This window comes from Bidens hawaiensis, unplaced genomic scaffold (genome assembly GCF_021521415.1).
Source record: "Bidens hawaiensis isolate Kalapana, Puna unplaced genomic scaffold, B.hawaiensis_p1.1 tig00020023_1, whole genome shotgun sequence".
In the NCBI taxonomy this organism is placed as follows: Eukaryota; Viridiplantae; Streptophyta; class Magnoliopsida; order Asterales; family Asteraceae; genus Bidens; species Bidens hawaiensis.
This window is the reverse complement of record NW_027493042.1, coordinates 216,031-234,496: the sequence shown is the minus strand read 5'-3', so window position 1 is coordinate 234,496 and position 18,466 is coordinate 216,031.

Below are 18,466 nucleotides of genomic sequence, written 5' to 3'. Positions count from 1 at the left end.
CGGGAACATTGAGAGCTAGTTTGTCTGAAGCTCCAAGATGGAGTTGACTTCAACATAACTGATCACTATGTTGAAATACCAAGACCACCTGGAGAATCTACAAATAAAACTCAATGTCCCTGACTGCGAGAAGGTCACGCACCTACCCACAGCAAAGAAAAGTCCTTCACGCAGAAAGCTATGCGCACAAAGTAATACGCGCAGAACACTTAGTCTATTCTCCAGTTGTAAGGAGATTACTCCCGCCCAAAAGAAAACAGTAGCGTGTTTCAGAGATTTTCCATTTTTTACTGTACACTAACAAAAGTACCTGAAAAAGCACACTGTAACATGAAAAGTCAACTGTCAGCCACCCTATTCTCACCAACCCCAGACCTGCATGTCCTGACCAAATCAAATCAAAATCTTTTATCCACTACTCCACTCTTAAATAAATAATAATAATTTCCATACTTTATCATCATTACCCCTAGATATGAAAAGATTACAATCCCCTAAAGCAAGGGATTGTGTTCCCTTGAGTTGCCTATAAATATGTAACCTAAATTATCACCCAAAACACACTTCAAAGAACTGCAAACTTGCACTAATCCTCTCCCAAGCATCCGTTGTTTTCATTTCCGATCCTGTTACTAGGTAAGCCGAGAATATAACCTTGAGATCTACTTTCCAACCCTTATATTCTCCTATTTCTTAATCTTAATATATATACTTCTTGTTATTTAATCGTATTCTAGACCTTCAATTCCAAGGCCAACACCAAGAAAACCCGAATCTCGATTTAATCCCTTAACAAGAACCACAGGTGAGTCTCACAGCCCCTATTCTCGCTGTTTTCACTGTTTTTAAACTGTTTTCGGGGCGAGGGACACGTACTTAAATAATGTTTTATCATGGTATACTTACAAGCTATACAAGCGATTATGTGTTTAAATTATATTTCATGATGAGCAATGCGAACGGTTATCTAAGGTTTTCGATGTGTGTGCGCTAGAACCCGAGTAAGTGATCACTTTACCATTGGAACTCTAAGGGTAGGGACTGCTGGTTTGATCCACCCACTCGTAGGGGTCGCACCTCTTTGCATGGACGAGTGCCTAGTATGGTCATGGGGCAAGTACTATGGGTTTGAGCCCGCTCGTAGGGGTCGCACCTCTTTGCATGGACGAGCGCCTTGTTTTCCGGCACAACGTCCGCGCGTAACCCGCGGGACGGAATTATTGATTAGCTCGTAGTGGCAGCGCCACTTTGCATGGACGAGCACATTTTCCTGAAACGTTCGCGCGTAACCCGCGGGACGGTATTACTTATTTTAGCTCGTAGTGGCAGCGCCACTTTGCATAGACGAGCACAGTTCCCAGAAATGTTCGCGCGTAAACCGCGGAACGATTTTATCAGAATATGTTGATAGAACTATGTTTTACCAAGCATGTGTTTTAATGAAGATATCAGAATTATGTTTCAGAATGATTTGTATCAAGATTATGATGCAATACGATTTATCAAGTTACTAAAACTTGTGAACTCACTCAGTTTATACTGATTCAAATGTTTTTACGTGTCTTTCAGGAGATATTTAGGTAGCGCATGGAGTCACACTTAGAGCACCTCACGCTGAACAACTAAAACTAGCTTTTTGGAAGATTTTAGTTCTATCCCTTCGATGCGCGTGGTTGTTCCCGCCGCGCAAGGGGATATGGCATGGAAATCTTCAACAGTTTTTATACTTGGATGTTTTTATGTAATTTTTAAACAATGTAATGTAATTGCATCAAACATTTCATGCGCAATGAAAATCTTTGAATGTTTGCAATGGCCCGTGCTTAATTATCAATCCCCACTCGCGCGCGCCCGGCTGTTTCCGCCGCTCAGGGCCGGGTGTGACAGATTGGTATCAGAGCACTGGTTATAGCGAACTAGGAAAAGAAGTTTTAACCTAGACTATAACCGTTGGGGAATCACATGAAATATTTTTTCAAAGAAAATATTTTCAAAAGAAACTATACACACACTTAGGAACACGGGTCACACGGTGTAGTAAATAATGATAACATTATGTGCTCAGAGTACATGCGCTAAGTTTGATATATTTTCATTCTCTTTTAAAGCGAGAATGCCTCCAACTAAAGCCAAAGGAATTACCATGACACCCGAGGAACTCGCGGAAATAATCGCGCAAGCAATCGCAACACATGAGGCCAGCAAGGCCGAATCAAGTCAGGGTCGTCAGAATGAGACCCCAGAACCCGAATCAGGAGCCTTGGACAAAGGATGCTCCTACAAGACATTCATGGCCTGTAAGCCTTGGCCATTCAAGGGTACCGAAGGGGCCATTGGGCTCTACAACTGGATTGACAAGATGGAGACAGTTCTCTCCATTAGCGGATGTAGTGAGAACCAGAAGGTCCTTTACGCGACCTGCATGTTCCAAGAAGCAGCTTCGTCTTGGTGGAAGCTTCAAACGAAAACATTGGGGCGAGAAGTTGCTCTCCACAAGACCTGGGAGGAACTGAAGGAAATGTTGATGAGAAAGTTCTGCTCTCGCGCAGAAATTCAGAACCTACAACAGGAATTCTGGAACCACACCATGGTAGGAACGGATATCGACGCCTACAACAACCGGTTCAACGAGCTTTGCCAGTTGGTGCCAGACATGGCAAACACGGAGGAAAAGAAGATCGAGAGGTATATTTTTGGGTTACCTCCTGTTGTTAGGGTTCCGCTCAACGCCGCAGCGCCTCCAACCTTTGATGAGGCGGTAGCGCGGGCCATCACCCTTACAAGGGATACGGTCCGTGCGGGTATGTTAACTACGCGCGGAATCGAGCAGCGAACCTCTGATCCCAAGAGGAAGTGGAACTCTCACCACCGAGGGTCCGACTCCAAGCAGCCACCGTTCAAGAAGCAGGAGAGCGTAAGGGCTTACGCGATCCAAGCCGCGGAGCCATCAAGAAAAGGATACAGCGGGCCTCGCCCATGGTGCAACAAATGCAAGTATCACCACGAGGGTGAATGCGCAAGAATCGAATGCGCCAAATGTGGCAGACCAGGGCACAAGACGATGAATTGCCGTGTCAGAGAAGCTGGAGCAAGCGACAACTGCTACGCATGCGGGAAGCCAGGGCATTTTAGTCGGGATTGCCCGCAAAAGGGAAACCAAGCTCGCGGAAGAGCTTTTGTGATCGGCGCAGGCGAAGCTAAAGAAGAGCCGAATGTGGTAACCGGTACGTTTTTGCTTAACGGACATTTTGCATCTGTCTTATTTGATACTGGCGCTGACCTAAGTTTTATATCTGCTGAGTTTAAAAACTCCCTAGGCTTAGCAACCAGTAGGCTAGACACGCTGTAACACCCCGACCAAAGGCGGATTATACATCGGGGCGCCACATATTGTTTCATTACTCGTGACACTATTGGGTGTCAATATTTAATAAATACGTTCATTCGCGCACGCGCAGGGTAAACACAAGATAACATAAAACATCATAAATCAATATATTATAAATCATAATATTCGGACAACAATAACTTGTCTTGATACATTTTAATCTAGGTCCAAAATAAAGAAAACTTCCTATGTGTCCACAAGCTCCAAAACAGCTACTGCAAACCTGAACATGTGTTAAAATAAACGTCAAACACTTGCGTGTTGGTGAGAAATCAAGTTTAATACAATACATAGATGACAATAAATCTGCGCGCAACATGTGTATGTCTGGTTTTCAACAAGGGTGTAATCTGATCGGGACCAACTCTAAGATTCATAAGACTGCCAGTGCTCACAATTGAGCTCACAAACAAGACTAACTGTGCATGTGTAAACAAAAGAGAAAATCATAAACGATAGTTCTCCCGTGTTCATCTAATGGTACCATGAGAACTGCGGAATAGACCGACAAGACGGTTAATGATCCACACATACAAATAAACAGCCAAGTCTACGTCCTCAACACATGGGATACTGCGCGACTAAAGTTCATAAACAAGTTTAAGACTCTAAGTTTGTATGAACACATGAACATCCCAAAACATTAAAAGCAAAAAGGGATTAGGTACGAGATTACTCACCTGATAAACGATGCGGTGTAAGATAAAGCAAGAACCAACTTTAAACAAGCACAAGTTAACCTATAATTAAGATTATTGTTTTAATGATTTGTTTTAAGTCTTGATTATAAGTTAGCATAATTAATAAGTAAATTATTATATATAATATATATATATTACCGGAAAAGCAGGGCAGAACAGGGAGGAAGACGGAGGCAGAGAGGAAGACGGAGGCAGAGAGGAAGACGGCAGAGAGAGCAAGGAGCAAGAGAACAGGAGAGATTAAGTGTTTTGTGTGTGTAGTGTTGAAATATTAATATTATTTATAGGAAAACCCTAGGAGACATAATCCCTAGAAAAGTGGAAAAGATCTTTAACAGGATCAAGCAAAAGATATCAAAAAGCATAAGAATCCAAAAGCAAAAGATATGGAAAGATATGGCAGCTGCAGAGGCAAGATAAAGCTGTCAGGGAACAGTAAAAAAAAGCATGGGCGGGTAGATAAAGGTACAGGTCAAGCATGGCAAAAGCAGATCTCAAAAGATTATGTCAGTCACTTTATCTGTCAACCAATGGGGTTGGTGCGCATGCTGCGCCGAAAGTAACTTTTCAGACATAAAGCAGATTAGGTCAACAGCTCAAAAGATAAGACAACTCAAAAGCAACGGCTAGATTAAACAGAAGAAAACTCAAAGGGTTTAACGCGAGAAGGCTGACACAAAAGGTCAAGAGAGCGCGAGCGCGAAGGCAGACAGAACTAACCTTAACGCGTCGCGGAAAGAACTACATTTCTAAGCGCGCCGCGGGAAGAGTCACATTTCTTAGCGCGCCGCGGGAGGAACTAAAATTCCTAGCGCGCCGCGGGAAGAACTATAATTCTTCGCGCGTCGAGGGATGAACTACGATCCTTAGCGCGCTGCGAGAAGGAACTACAAATCCTTAGCGCGTCGCGGGAAGAACTACCGTCCTTCGCGCGCTGCGAGAAGATTTACAATTCTTAGCGCGCTGCGAGAAGAGTTCATTTCGCGTAACGCTGAAACAGATGGTCTTCACGCAGGATTCCTTGTAAGGGGTCTGGCGCGTGGAGCTGCGCAGACAACCTTAGGCGGGAAGGAACAAAGGACAAGCAAAGAGTTAGAAGAAAAAGAGGGAAACAAGGCTAAAGGGCGGGACGGCGACAAGAGGGAAAAGAAGGCGGAAAGAGAGAAGAAGAGGGACGGGACGGCGGAAAGAAAGAGAGAGAAAGAGGCGGGAAGGAAAACATTATTATTATTAAAAGTAAAATATAAGTATAAATAAATATTAAATCATAAAAGAAAGAGATCGGATAAGGGAAACGGGTACCTGGGTCGGGTCGGATCGGGGCAGATGTTACAGTCTCCCCTACTTTAAGAAATTCCGTCCCGAAATTTATCTCGAAGTAGGTTGCGCAGAGAACAGGTGCGGGTACTTGATCTTCATTTGATCTTCCCTTTCCCATGTAAACTCGGCTCCGCGCTTGGACTCCCAGCGAACTTTCACGATAGGGATACGACTGCGCTTGGTTTGCTTAACCTCGCGATCCATAATCTCAACAGGCTTCTCAACTAAATGCATAGTTTCATCAACTTGAACTTCATCAAGTGGAATGTGAAGGTTCTCGTCAGCTAAACACTTCTTGAGATTGGATACATGGAACGTTGGATGCACATTACTGAGCGCGGGCGGCAGGTCAAGTCTGTAGGCAACTTTTCCCACACGCGCGAGAATCTTGAATGGTCCAACATATCGAGGAGCAAGCTTACCTTTCTTCCCAAAGCGGACAACACCCTTCCAGGGCGACACTTTGAGGAGAACAAAATCACCAACTTGAAATTCGAGAGGCTTTCGTCTGCGATCTGCGTAACTCTTCTGTCGGCTTCTGGCAGTCAGCAGATGATCACGGATCTTGGCGATTTTATCGGTTGTCTCTTGAACAAGTTCGGGTCCTGTGATTTGAGTTTCTCCCACTTCGCTCCAACAAATCGGGGAGCGGCACTTACGACCGTAAAGTGCTTCAAATGGGGCCATACCAATACTGGAATGATAGCTGTTATTATAAGAGAACTCGATCAAAGGCAGGTGCGAATCCCAATTACCTCCAAAATCAAGAACACAAGATCGGAGCATATCCTCAAGAGTTTGAATAGTTCGCTCAGACTGACCGTCAGTCTGAGGATGATATGCCGTACTCATGTCCAAGCGAGTTCCTAGCGCAGATTGGAGAGATTTCCAAAAGCGAGATATAAAACGGCCATCGCGATCGGATATGATGCTCAAAGGAGTACCATGGCGGCAGACAATTTCCTTGACATAAAGCTGCGCGAGTTGCTCAACACGGTAGTTTTCACGAATGGGCAGAAAGTGAGCAGACTTAGTCAAACGATCCACTATTACCCAAATGCTATCATGTTTGCTTGCTGTCAAAGGTAACTTGGTAATAAAGTCCATCGCTACACATTCCCATTTCCACGTAGGAATTTCAGGTTGTTCGAGCAAACCAGATGGGCGTTGGTGTTCGACTTTTACTTTAGAACAAGTCAGACATTTAGCTACGAACACAGCAATATCCTTCTTCATACCGGGCCACCAATAAGTAATGCGCAAATCCTTGTACATCTTATCGGCGCCAGGATGAATAGAATATCGAGATTTGTGTGCTTCACTCAGGATATCAGCGCGAAGATTCTCATCAAAGGGAATCCAGATGCGATTAAGATAACAGAGAATTCCACTCAGATTGGGCACAAAATGCGCTTCCGCGCCACACGCTAACTCGGCGCGAAGGTTACCATTACTGATGGATGCGCGCTGCGCGTCACGAATGCGCGATTCAAGGTTGCTTTGGATCGGCGCGAAGTGAAGCTGGGTGCGCGGCAAGATACAGTTAAGCTGGCAGGGTTTTCGGCTGAGCGCATCGGCTACCACATTAGCCTTACCAGGATGATACCGGATCTCACAATCGTAATCGCTGATGAGTTCGTTCCATCGGCGTTGCCTCATGTTGAGTTCCTTTTGATCAAAGATATGCTGAAGGCTTTTATGGTCAGTGTAGAGGATACACTTAGTACCATAAAGGTAGTGTCTCCAGATCTTCAAGGCAAAAACAACTGCACCAAGTTCGAGATCGTGAGTTGTATAATTCTTTTCATGAACCTTAAGTTGCCTTGATGCGTAAGCGATAACCTTGCCTCGTTGCATAAGAACACAACCGAGACCTTGGTTGGATGCATCGCAATACACGACAAAATCATCATTACCCTCAGGTAGCGCAAGAACAGGAGCTTCACACAACAAACGCTTGAGCGTCAGAAAGGCTTCTTCTTGCTTCGAGCCCCAAATATACGGTTTACCTTTGTGCGTTAGAGCTGTTAAAGGCAATGCGATCTTTGAGAAGTTCGAAATGAAACGCCGGTAGTAACCAGCTAAGCCCAGAAAGGAACGGATCTCAGAAGGAGAGGATGGCGTAATCCAGTTCTTGATTGCTTCAATTTTGGATGGGTCGACATGGATACCCATCTTGTTAACAACATGGCCAAGAAACTGTACTTCATCCGACCAAAATTCACACTTGGAAAGCTTAGCATAGAGCTGCTCGGTTCGAAGCTTTTGCAACACCAACCGAAGATGTTGCTCATGCTCGGCCTTGGTCTTAGAATACACCAGAACATCATCGATAAACACAATCACGAATTTATCCAAGAAAGGCCTACACACCCGATTCATTAGATCCATGAAAACGGCGGGTGCGTTGGTTAAACCGAAGGACATGACCAAGAATTCAAAATGGCCATAACGAGTTCGAAAAGCAGTCTTCGGAACATCTTCATCGCGGATGCGCAACTGGTGATAACCAGAGCGGAGATCAATCTTCGAGAAACAAGAGGCACCTTGGAGTTGATCAAAGAGGTCGTCAATACGCGGTAAGGGATACCGGTTTTTAATGGTGAGTTTGTTCAACTCGCGGTAATCAATACACATGCGGAACGATCCATCTTTCTTTTTAACGAACAACACCGGAGCACCCCAGGGCGAAGAGCTAGGGCGAATGAATCCTTTAGCAGTCAACTCTTGAAGTTGGCTGGCCAATTCTTGCATCTCAGCGGGTGCAAGACGGTAAGGAGATTTAGCTACGGGGGAAGCACCAGGGACAAGATCAATACGGAACTCGACTTCACGAGCGGGAGGGATACCAGGAAGATCATCAGGAAAAACTTCAGGGAAATCACGCACAACAGGGATATCGCGAAGCTTCTTCTCTTCAGCAGGTTTAACCACATGGGCTAGAAATGCAATACACTTCTTCCGCATGAGTCTTTGGGCTTCGGCGCAAGACATAAGTTTAAGACCGCGGGAGGGTTTCTCGCCGTAAATATGAAGATCACCATTTTCTCGAGGTATGCGAATCATCTTCTTGGCGCAAATAACTTCGGCGCGATTATGCGTAAGCCAGTCCATACCAATAATAACATCAAAGCTTCCAAGAGGCATGGGGATGAGGTCGATTAGAAAATCGTTTTCGTTAAGGTTAAGCGTGCAATCTTTAATCACAGAGTTAATTAAAACAGTTTCGCCATTAGCCAATTCAACTGAAAAATCTTCTTTTAAATCGTTGCGCGGTCGCGCAAGCTTCTGCTCGAAGGCGCGAGAGATAAAACTTCGATCGGCGCCAGTATCAAAAAGTATAGAAGCATAAAATCCGTTAAGCAAAAATGTACCATTAACTACGTCATTATTCGCTTGCGCTTGGTGCGCGGTTATTTTAAAAGCTCGTCCACGCGTTACTTGGTTCGAAATCTGGTTCACCGGATTCGCTTGTGTGATTTGCACTTGTAGCCTTGGGCACGCGTTCCGGAAATGACTGGGATCGCCGCAGTTAAAGCACGATCTGGGTCGTGGGTTTTGGTAGGTTAGTTGTGGGTTCTGCGGGTAGACTGGTGGTGTTGGCGCAATTGGATTGGCGGGAAGGACTCTACAGTTTTCAGCAGTGTGACCAGTACGGCCACATCGGTTACAAAGTCGACACGGGGTTTGGGTTGGGTGGTGAAATCTACAGGTTGGGCAAAAGGGATGGTTTCCTGTGTAAGGTTTCTTAGTTGGCGGGGCAGGGAGTGCTGGATTGGTTAAGGCATAGTTGTGGACTACAGGAGGTGTTGGGTAGGCTGACAGAGGGTTAGGCGCGTAAACTGGAGGTTGATAAATGGGTTGCTGGACAATGGGCGGGTTGGTAAGCGCATAGGCCTTGCGCCTGCGCTTGAGGTTGTTACGGTTTGAGGGTTCGGGTTTGGTTTCTGCGGGTTCATGGACAGTTTTGGTGGGTTTGGTCTTCTCAGTTCCCCGCAGGAACAGGGTTCCTGCTCTGACATGGTTGTCGCTGAGCACAGCGGCCAACTCGATGGCGTCAGAGAGGGTAACTGGGTTTCTGGCCCATACAGAATCTTGAATTTCCATGGGGAGACCCCCAAGGAATTTCTCTATGGCTCGGCGTGAAGGGGTAACAAGGTGAGGGACCAGTAAGCTTAGCTCGTGGAAGCGCGTCGCGTACTCGCGCGCTTCACCGCTGTATTGCTTCAAGTTCCAGAATTCTTCCTCCAGGCGCTTAACTTCGTTGGGAGGGCAGAATTCTCGCGTCAGAATTTCCTTAAATTCCTCCCAGAGCATGCTGGAAGCAGCTTCTGCGCCACGCGCATGAGCTTCTCCATTCCACCATGTAAGCGCTCTAGATTCCAGGACACTGGAAGCATATAGGGTTCGTCTGTCTGAGGGGCATTGGGTGTGGAGGAAAGTGTTTTCTATTTTCTCAAGCCACTGGAGCATCACGGTGGCTCCTTCAAGACCTGTGAACTTTGGAGGGTTACCCGCGTTAAAGGACTTAATGTTATAACCAGAGGTGTTGGTATTGTTTTGGCTCAAAGCTTGGGCTATTGCGGCGGCCATTTCCTGGGAACGTTGCTGTCTACGCATGCGCGAGGCTTCTCTTCTCTGAAATCGGCGAGATAGCGGAGGCATTCTATAAAAATTTTAATTTTTAGTTAATATCTTGGTTTTAGCACAAAGTATAACCTTGAAAAGCTTGGTTTCGCAGAGTTAGATACTATCAAGAGTTAAAGTAGATTAAATGACCCTAAATGCAGACTTAATAAAGGTAACGAATTCGAATCAAGAATCGACAATTCATGTATCACCATGACTTTCCGAATTCCCAATTTAAAATATACGAGCAAACGAGTATTGGAGATTGACGATTCATGTATCACCATGACTTTTCAATCTTCAATATAAAATATATAAGAAAATGAGTATTGGAGGTTGACAATTCATGTATCACCATGACTTTTCAAGTCTCCAACCTCAGAACATAATCGTAAATGGAAATTGAAAATCAACTATTCATGTATCACCATGACTTTTCGGATTTTCAATCCCAACAAACGAATATGTAAGTAAAATCAATAAAAATCGAAATTCAACAAAAATCGAAATATCGCGGAATAAAACATAAAATCATATACTGCGCAAGCGCGAGCATATTCATAAATAACGAGTAATTAACAATAAGCGCGCAAACATGAGATTTCTCTCACGCGCGAGAAGGGACTCTTAGGTATTCTAGGCCGTTACGTCTAACCACCTATCCTAAAGTCAACGAGCTCTGATACCAATCTGTAACACCCCGACCAAAGGCGGATTATACATCGGGGCGCCACATATTGTTTCATTACTCGTGACACTATTGGGTGTCAATATTTAATAAATACGTTCATTCGCGCACGCGCAGGGTAAACACAAGATAACATAAAACATCATAAATCAATATATTATAAATCATAATATTCGGACAACAATAACTTGTCTTGATACATTTTAATCTAGGTCCAAAATAAAGAAAACTTCCTATGTGTCCACAAGCTCCAAAACAGCTACTGCAAACCTGAACATGTGTTAAAATAAACGTCAAACACTTGCGTATTGGTGAGAAATCAAGTTTAATACAATACATAGATGACAATAAATCTGCGCGCAACATGTGTATGTCTGGTTTTCAACAAGGGTGTAATCTGATCGGGACCAACTCTAAGATTCATAAGACTGCCAGTGCTCACAATTGAGCTCACAAACAAGACTAACTGTGCATGTGTAAACAAAAGAGAAAATCATAAACGATAGTTCTCCCGTGTTCATCTAATGGTACCATGAGAACTGCGGAATAGACCGACAAGACGGTTAATGATCCACACATACAAATAAACAGCCAAGTCTACGTCCTCAACACATGGGATACTGCGCGACTAAAGTTCATAAACAAGTTTAAGACTCTAAGTTTGTATGAACACATGAACATCCCAAAACATTAAAAGCAAAAAGGGATTAGGTACGAGATTACTCACCTGATAAACGATGCGGTGTAAGATAAAGCAAGAACCAACTTTAAACAAGCACAAGTTAACCTATAATTAAGATTATTGTTTTAATGATTTGTTTTAAGTCTTGATTATAAGTTAGCATAATTAATAAGTAAATTATATAATATATATATATTACCGGAAAAGCAGGGCAGAACAGGGAGGAAGACGGAGGCAGAGAGGAAGACGGCAGAGAGAGCAAGGAGCAAGAGAACAGGAGAGATTAAGTGTTTTGTGTGTGTAGTGTTGAAATATTAATATTATTTATAGGAAAACCCTAGGAGACATAATCCCTAGAAAAGGGGAAAAGATCTTTAACAGGATCAAGCAAAAGATATCAAAAAGCATAAGAATCCAAAAGCAAAAGATATGGAAAGATATGGCAGCTGCAGAGGCAAGATAAAGCTGTCAGGGAACAGTAAAAAAAAAGCATGGGCGGGTAGATAAAGGTACAGGCAAGCATGGCAAAAGCAGATCTCAAAAGATTATGTCAGTCACTTTATCTGTCAACCAATGGGGTTGGTGCGCATGCTGCGCCGAAAGTAACTTTTCAGACATAAAGCAGATTAGGTCAACAGCTCAAAAGATAAGACAACTCAAAAGCAACGGCTAGATTAAACAGAAGAAAACTCAAAGGGTTTAACGCGAGAAGGCTGACACAAAAGGTCAAGAGAGCGCGAGCGCGAAGGCAGACAGAACTAACCTTAACGCGTCGCGGAAAGGACTACATTTCTAAGCGCGCCGCGGGAAGAGTCACATTTCTTAGCGCGCCGCGGGAGGAACTAAAATTCCTAGCGCGCCGCGGGAAGAACTATAATTCTTCGCGCGTCGAGGGATGAACTACGATCCTTAGCGCGCTGCGAGAAGGAACTACAAATCCTTAGCACGTCGCGGGAAGAACTACCGTCCTTCGCGCGCTGCGAGAAGATTTACAATTCTTAGCGCGCTGCGAGAAGAGTTCATTTCGCGTAACGCTGAAACAGATGGTCTTCACGCAGGATTCCTTGTAAGGGGTCTGGCGCGTGGAGCTGCGCAGACAACCTTAGGCGGGAAGGAACAAAGGACAAGCAAAGAGTTAGAAGAAAAAGAGGGAAACAAGGCTAAAGGGCGGGATGGCGACAAGAGGGAAAAGAAGGCGGAAAGAGAGAAGAAGAGGGACTGGACGGCAGAAAGAAAGAGAGAGAAAGAGGCGGGAAGGAAAACATTATTATTATTAAAAGTAAAATATAAGTATAAATAAATATTAAATCATAAAAGAAAGAGATCGGATAAGGGAAACGGGTACCTGGGTCGGGTCGGATCGGGGCAGATGTTACACTTTGCTCGTTAGACTCGTTCTTTCGATTACCCGACTTTTTCCTAACCAAGTTTCTTACTTAAAAGTGAGTACTTTCATACCTCGTTTCCCATCTTTCGTTTTAGGGGTGACATTTCATACTTATTCAACTAAATGTTTTATACTTGAAACTTAAACCACAAACGTTATTGTGTACTTTACTTAAATAATTGCTCAATTTGGTGTTCTATGCTTACATGATCATATGCCTATGTGTTTATCGCTTTTGGTTGAGGGAACTATAAATCGTAGTCTTATAGCAAGGTTTCGTTAACATAATGCTATTAATGATAACTATAAAATCCTAGACTATTTGGCATCCCCTTATAGCTAGGTGTCGCTAATGTGTTTAGCGATATCTATCTATCCAAGTTATAGATAGTTTCCACATGCCCAATATCTAAGAACTTGTATAATAGTGTACAAATGATAATGCATTAACTTTAACATGTAAAAAGTTAACAATAAAGTCTTTAAACGAGAGTTCGGTTTTCGGTTCGAATCTTGGTTCGGGTTAAGACCGAGGTAAGATTCTACAAACCCATAACCAAAGAACTTATAAAAAGGATTTTAGAAACATAAATCTAACACAAAGCATGTTTAAGCAATTATTTAACAAAACTAGTAAACAAGTTCGGTTTACAGTTTAGAGCTATTTACGGTTTAACCGAGGCTAGTCTCTTCAAACCCATAACCATAGAATTTCATAAATATGATGTACAAACTAAAACGAGCAGAATTTAAGCATGGTTAATAAGTATCAACAAGTTATATAAGTATATATATATATATATCAAGGACTACGAAAGTTCTCCATGAAGCTTTGCCTTATGAGGTGCGACACTCTACCGACCGAGACCGGAAAAGTGACCACCAAAGGTAACGAGGGGTGTATATTATATATATGTTGTGCCATAAGTTTCAAGTATTAATTAAGACTAAGTAAACAAATTAAAATGCAAAACTTGATCATTTTGACTTTTGAAAGTTAAACCTTCAAGAACAATGAAAAAACAACCTTAAGGAACCTTGAATTTGAGTGAAGAAATAATTTATGAGCAGGGATTAATATGGGAGAGGGCCTTGTATTTATAGGATAAGCTTAAATGGGTTAAAGAAGTGATTTAGAGGGTAAAAACCGAATTTTGAATAGAACCAACAAGAAAACATAAACATGCAGGTATGTCTGCTGCTACCATCGCGATACGCGACCCAGGGGGTGCTCACCCATCGCGTGGCGAGATGGGTTGGGTAGCTGGGTAATTCAAACTTTGAAAATTGGCAGTTTTGGCCCCCGAAGTTCGTTTTAAGGGTTTTTAACGCGTTTTAAGGGCCGAAAAGGATGTTTCAAGACCCAACAAGTGTAAAAAAATATTGTAATATAAAATCCATCATTTTGATTACATCAGAAATTTCGGTTTACAAAACGGGTCGGTTTACATAATAAACGATTGCAAAACGAATACAAACGAGACCCGAATTTGACAAATGTCACATCTTTTGACTCATCTAGAACAAAAAAAGAAAACATCCATGTGATCTTATAGGAAACAGGAAGCTCAAAAAATCATATTAAAGTTGATTTGCAATCTAATGATTTCTATTTTGACTTTCTGGTCAAAACATACCTTTACATGCAATTCATCGATAGAAAAATTAAACTCCTCGTCCCATATCGGATATCTTGAACTGACAATCATTGAGCTCATGATCAATATAAATAATGGCTATCATATTATTCAACATAAGCACATCAACAACCAATAGATAAAAACTATTATTTGCATCAATACATATTCAATGGATTACCTAACTTCTTTTCTGTACACAAGTGATGATTGCACAAGGATCTGACATGCCATTAGATTAGAAACAATAAGATTCTTCGCTGCCAACAGTTCCACCTACATTTTTTTACCATTTTAAGCATCAGTGTAACATCAATATTAGTATATAATAAACAGGACCACCATCAATATCAAGTGAGCAACAAAAAAAGGATATGAAGTCGGTTATCATAAAAAAAGACAAAGTAGGTCATAAATACCAAATCTAAAAATAACACATACTCTGATTGTGATGTGAAGAGGTATGTACCCGCCTCAACACCGAGCGAGGCAGGTCAACCCACAAAGATACAGACAAGTGACTTGAAATCAAGACATTATGAAGGCACAAAGCCAAAACCTATGCGCATGGCGCATACCACACATGCTCAGGCATCATATGCCCATGCACCACACATGCTCAGGCATCATATGCCCAGGCACCACAGATGCTCAGGCATCACATATGCTCACGCATATCACATATGCGCGTGGCGCATCCGCGCGTGGCGCATATCACATGCTCGTGCATATCACATCTGCGCATGCGCGTGAGAATAAAGAGAAGACCTCGCGCATCCTCAGGATAGGCGCGTATCACACATGCACATAATCAACCTCGTCCTTATCCAAATCAGGATTAGGGCAACCTTGATTGTGCACGTCAGACAACCTTCCAGAAGGTATCTTTTTAAGGAATAAGAATATGCTGATGTTGACAGCTGCCAAATGAAAGGTGGACAACTCAGCATGACACATGTGCTACCACGTGATTGCAACCAATGAGAAAGCACCAGGTGTCCCAGAGGACACGTGGCGCAGAGCAATTGGAGGAGGCCAACAAGGCTGAGCCCAATCAGTGGAAACCCTAGCACTATAAATACAGCATCAACTCCACAAGGAAAGATCATCCAACCACTGACAGTTACAGCCAGTAACATACTCATTCATTCACATTCAATCATATTCAATCACATTCACTCACAGACAGTTACAGTCAGTGCACAATCACACAGAGTATTCAGCTATTAAGCAATACTCTACAGAGTTCCTTACTCACACATTATTATCTTCTCCTACAGATACTTATTCTCACACCGGAGGGTTACCCCAAAGAGGACCCCTCTGTCCCTTTCTGAGGGGTAAGTTGACGGTGCTGTTCATTTTGTAGGTGGAAGAACACAGATCCAAGAAAACCATCGGTTAAGAAACATAATCACACCCGAGGAAAGTAGATCGTCTACCAGTGAGTCGATCCACGTCTCTTCATTGGCGCCATCCACTGTTACAAACGGCAATCAGATCTCATCAGATCTATATATAAAAACAAAAAATCACCATGGTTTCTGGCGTTCATAACGTTGATCAAGTTCTGGAGGATATTGAACGTGAGGACGTTAATGAGGGACAGCAGTTTCTGAGGGGGCCGCGTGATTCTACGCGCACCACCAGTAACCGTCCCTTCATCACAACTCCTCACGGCCAGACTGAAACTCCTCCAGACGATCTCACGTTACAAAATCTTGCCGGCGCGAAACAAAAAGGACCAATGGGTCCAGAAGATGAAACAAATGATCCTAAAGAATGGCTCATAAACGAGCAGCGGCGTCTAATGGACAAGTACAATGAGATGGTCAAGCAGAAAAAGCTAGCCGACTTAACACAAAGGCAAGCGCTTGATAAGCAAACTGTTCATGGAACAAAAAGGCCGCGCGCGCCGGAAGAATGACATTCTGTTCACACTGCACACACTGAGTTCAGTGACGAAGAAGTACACAGCATGAGGAAGACGCGAGATACTCATGCAGGGGGCTCACAGCTCCGCGCGCCTGTGAACATGGCGCCTGGAGCCAGAGCCGATCTGGATCTGCACATGCCGTACAGCCCACCAGTTAGAGGGCAAGTGGACGTAACCACACCGTATAGACCAGCCATCTTGGCAAAACATTCAAAGTTCACGGAGCGCATCGCGAAGGCTCCCATCCAGCACAAAACCAAGATGCCAAGTGGTTTGGGCAAATATGACGGCACAACAGATCCAGACGATTTCTTGCAAGGTTTCTACAACACGGGAAACCTTGAGAGCTGGACGATGCCAACATGGTGTCACATGTTTGCTCGCTGCCTCACGGGCGCCGCGCGTGTCTGGTTCGAGAGCTTGCCGACTGGGCAAATTGATGGGTTCGAGGAACTATTGGAAAAGTTCCAAGCCCACTTCGTACAGCAGCGCATACACACGCGTGATCCTGAGACATCATGCACTGCGTGCGCAGGAATGATGAAACGATTGAAGACTACATCACTCGTTTCAATCAGGAGTCTCTGGCAATCGGAGGTATAACCGAGCAACTCCTGCGCGTGGCCTTTATACAAGGCTGCGCGCAGTGATCAACTCCGCCGAGCTCTCGTAAGCAGAGATGGCATGCCCACCACGTGGGCCAAGTTAATGGAAGCATCGCGAGTTTTCGCGAGGAATGAAAAACAAATCGCCCAAGATAGGGCAAGAGAAAGAGCGCATCAAGCTGAGTCACCGCGCAGCAAAGAAAAGAGGGGCAAACAGAACTCTGTATGGTCCAGGTTGCAACCAACCAGTTTTTCTTCCGCAGAAAAGCAGGCGCAACCAAACTCACCCCAGCCCCAAAAAGATGTTCGTAATCGCGGGGAGGGTGACAAGAGGGAGGGCGGCAGAGATCCTAACAGACCTCTGCCAAGAATATGGACTCCCCTCACTAAAACGCCTTCACAGGTGTTAAGCACTGAGAATGTCCAATTCAAGAGCCCCAAGCCACTACACTACAAGGGACCATCAGACAGTGGCAAGTACTGTGAGTTTCACAAATCCACAGGACACAACACTGATGCATGCCACGACTTGAAGGATGCAATTGAGAAGGATGTGAAATCAGGCAAGCTGGCTCACCTGGTAAAAAACTCAAGATCAGAATATGAACAACCAGAAGGAGCCTCTGCCAGCAAAAAGTACAAAAGAATCTGTGTAGCCGAGGGAGGAAGGCAAGGGCAAACGTCAAGAAAAAGAAGCGCGCATATCCAAGGAGATTGGCGCGAGCAACAAGTAATCTTCCCAAGAATCAGGGGAGGCCCTTCCATCAGCAGTCCTCTTGTTATCACTACACACATTGCTCATTACGAAGTGTCAAAAGTCCTGGTGGACACTGGCAGCGAATCAGACATAATGTATGAGCAATGTTTCAGGAAACTGGATCCGGCAGACCAAGCAAGGCTTGAAATTGTGAATGCACCGATCTCGGGTGTTTCAAATGAAATCATTCATCCCCTAGGTCAAATACAGTTTGAACTCACCATGGGGGATGAGAAACACAAGCGAGCCGAAGTTGTCAACTTCTTGGTCTTGCCCACCACTTCTTGCCACAATATGATCTTGGGTAGGGGAACGATTGCCCAATTTAACGCCATACCGTCGCCAGCGCACGGGGCGTTGGGGTTCCCAACACCAACAGGTGTAACTTTTGTATACCGGGATCATTTGTGCGCAGTGACAAGTACTCCGCGGGAGGGGAGAATGAAAATTCCAATGGCAGAAAATGCGCCAGAGGAATGGATTCTCAACCCGAAATTCCCGGAGCAAAAAATCACAATTGGCGCTACGATATCAGACGACACGAGGGTGAGAATGAAAAGATTGCTCACAGCATATATGTCGGTCTTCGCGTGGCAACACTCTGATATGACTGGGGTTCCGCGAGACCTGGCGCAGCATTCTCTCAACACCTTCAAGTCTGTAGAGCCAATTGCTCAAAAGAAGAGAGTCATGGGGGATGAAAAGTCGAGGGCCATGAATGAGCAGGTTGATGATC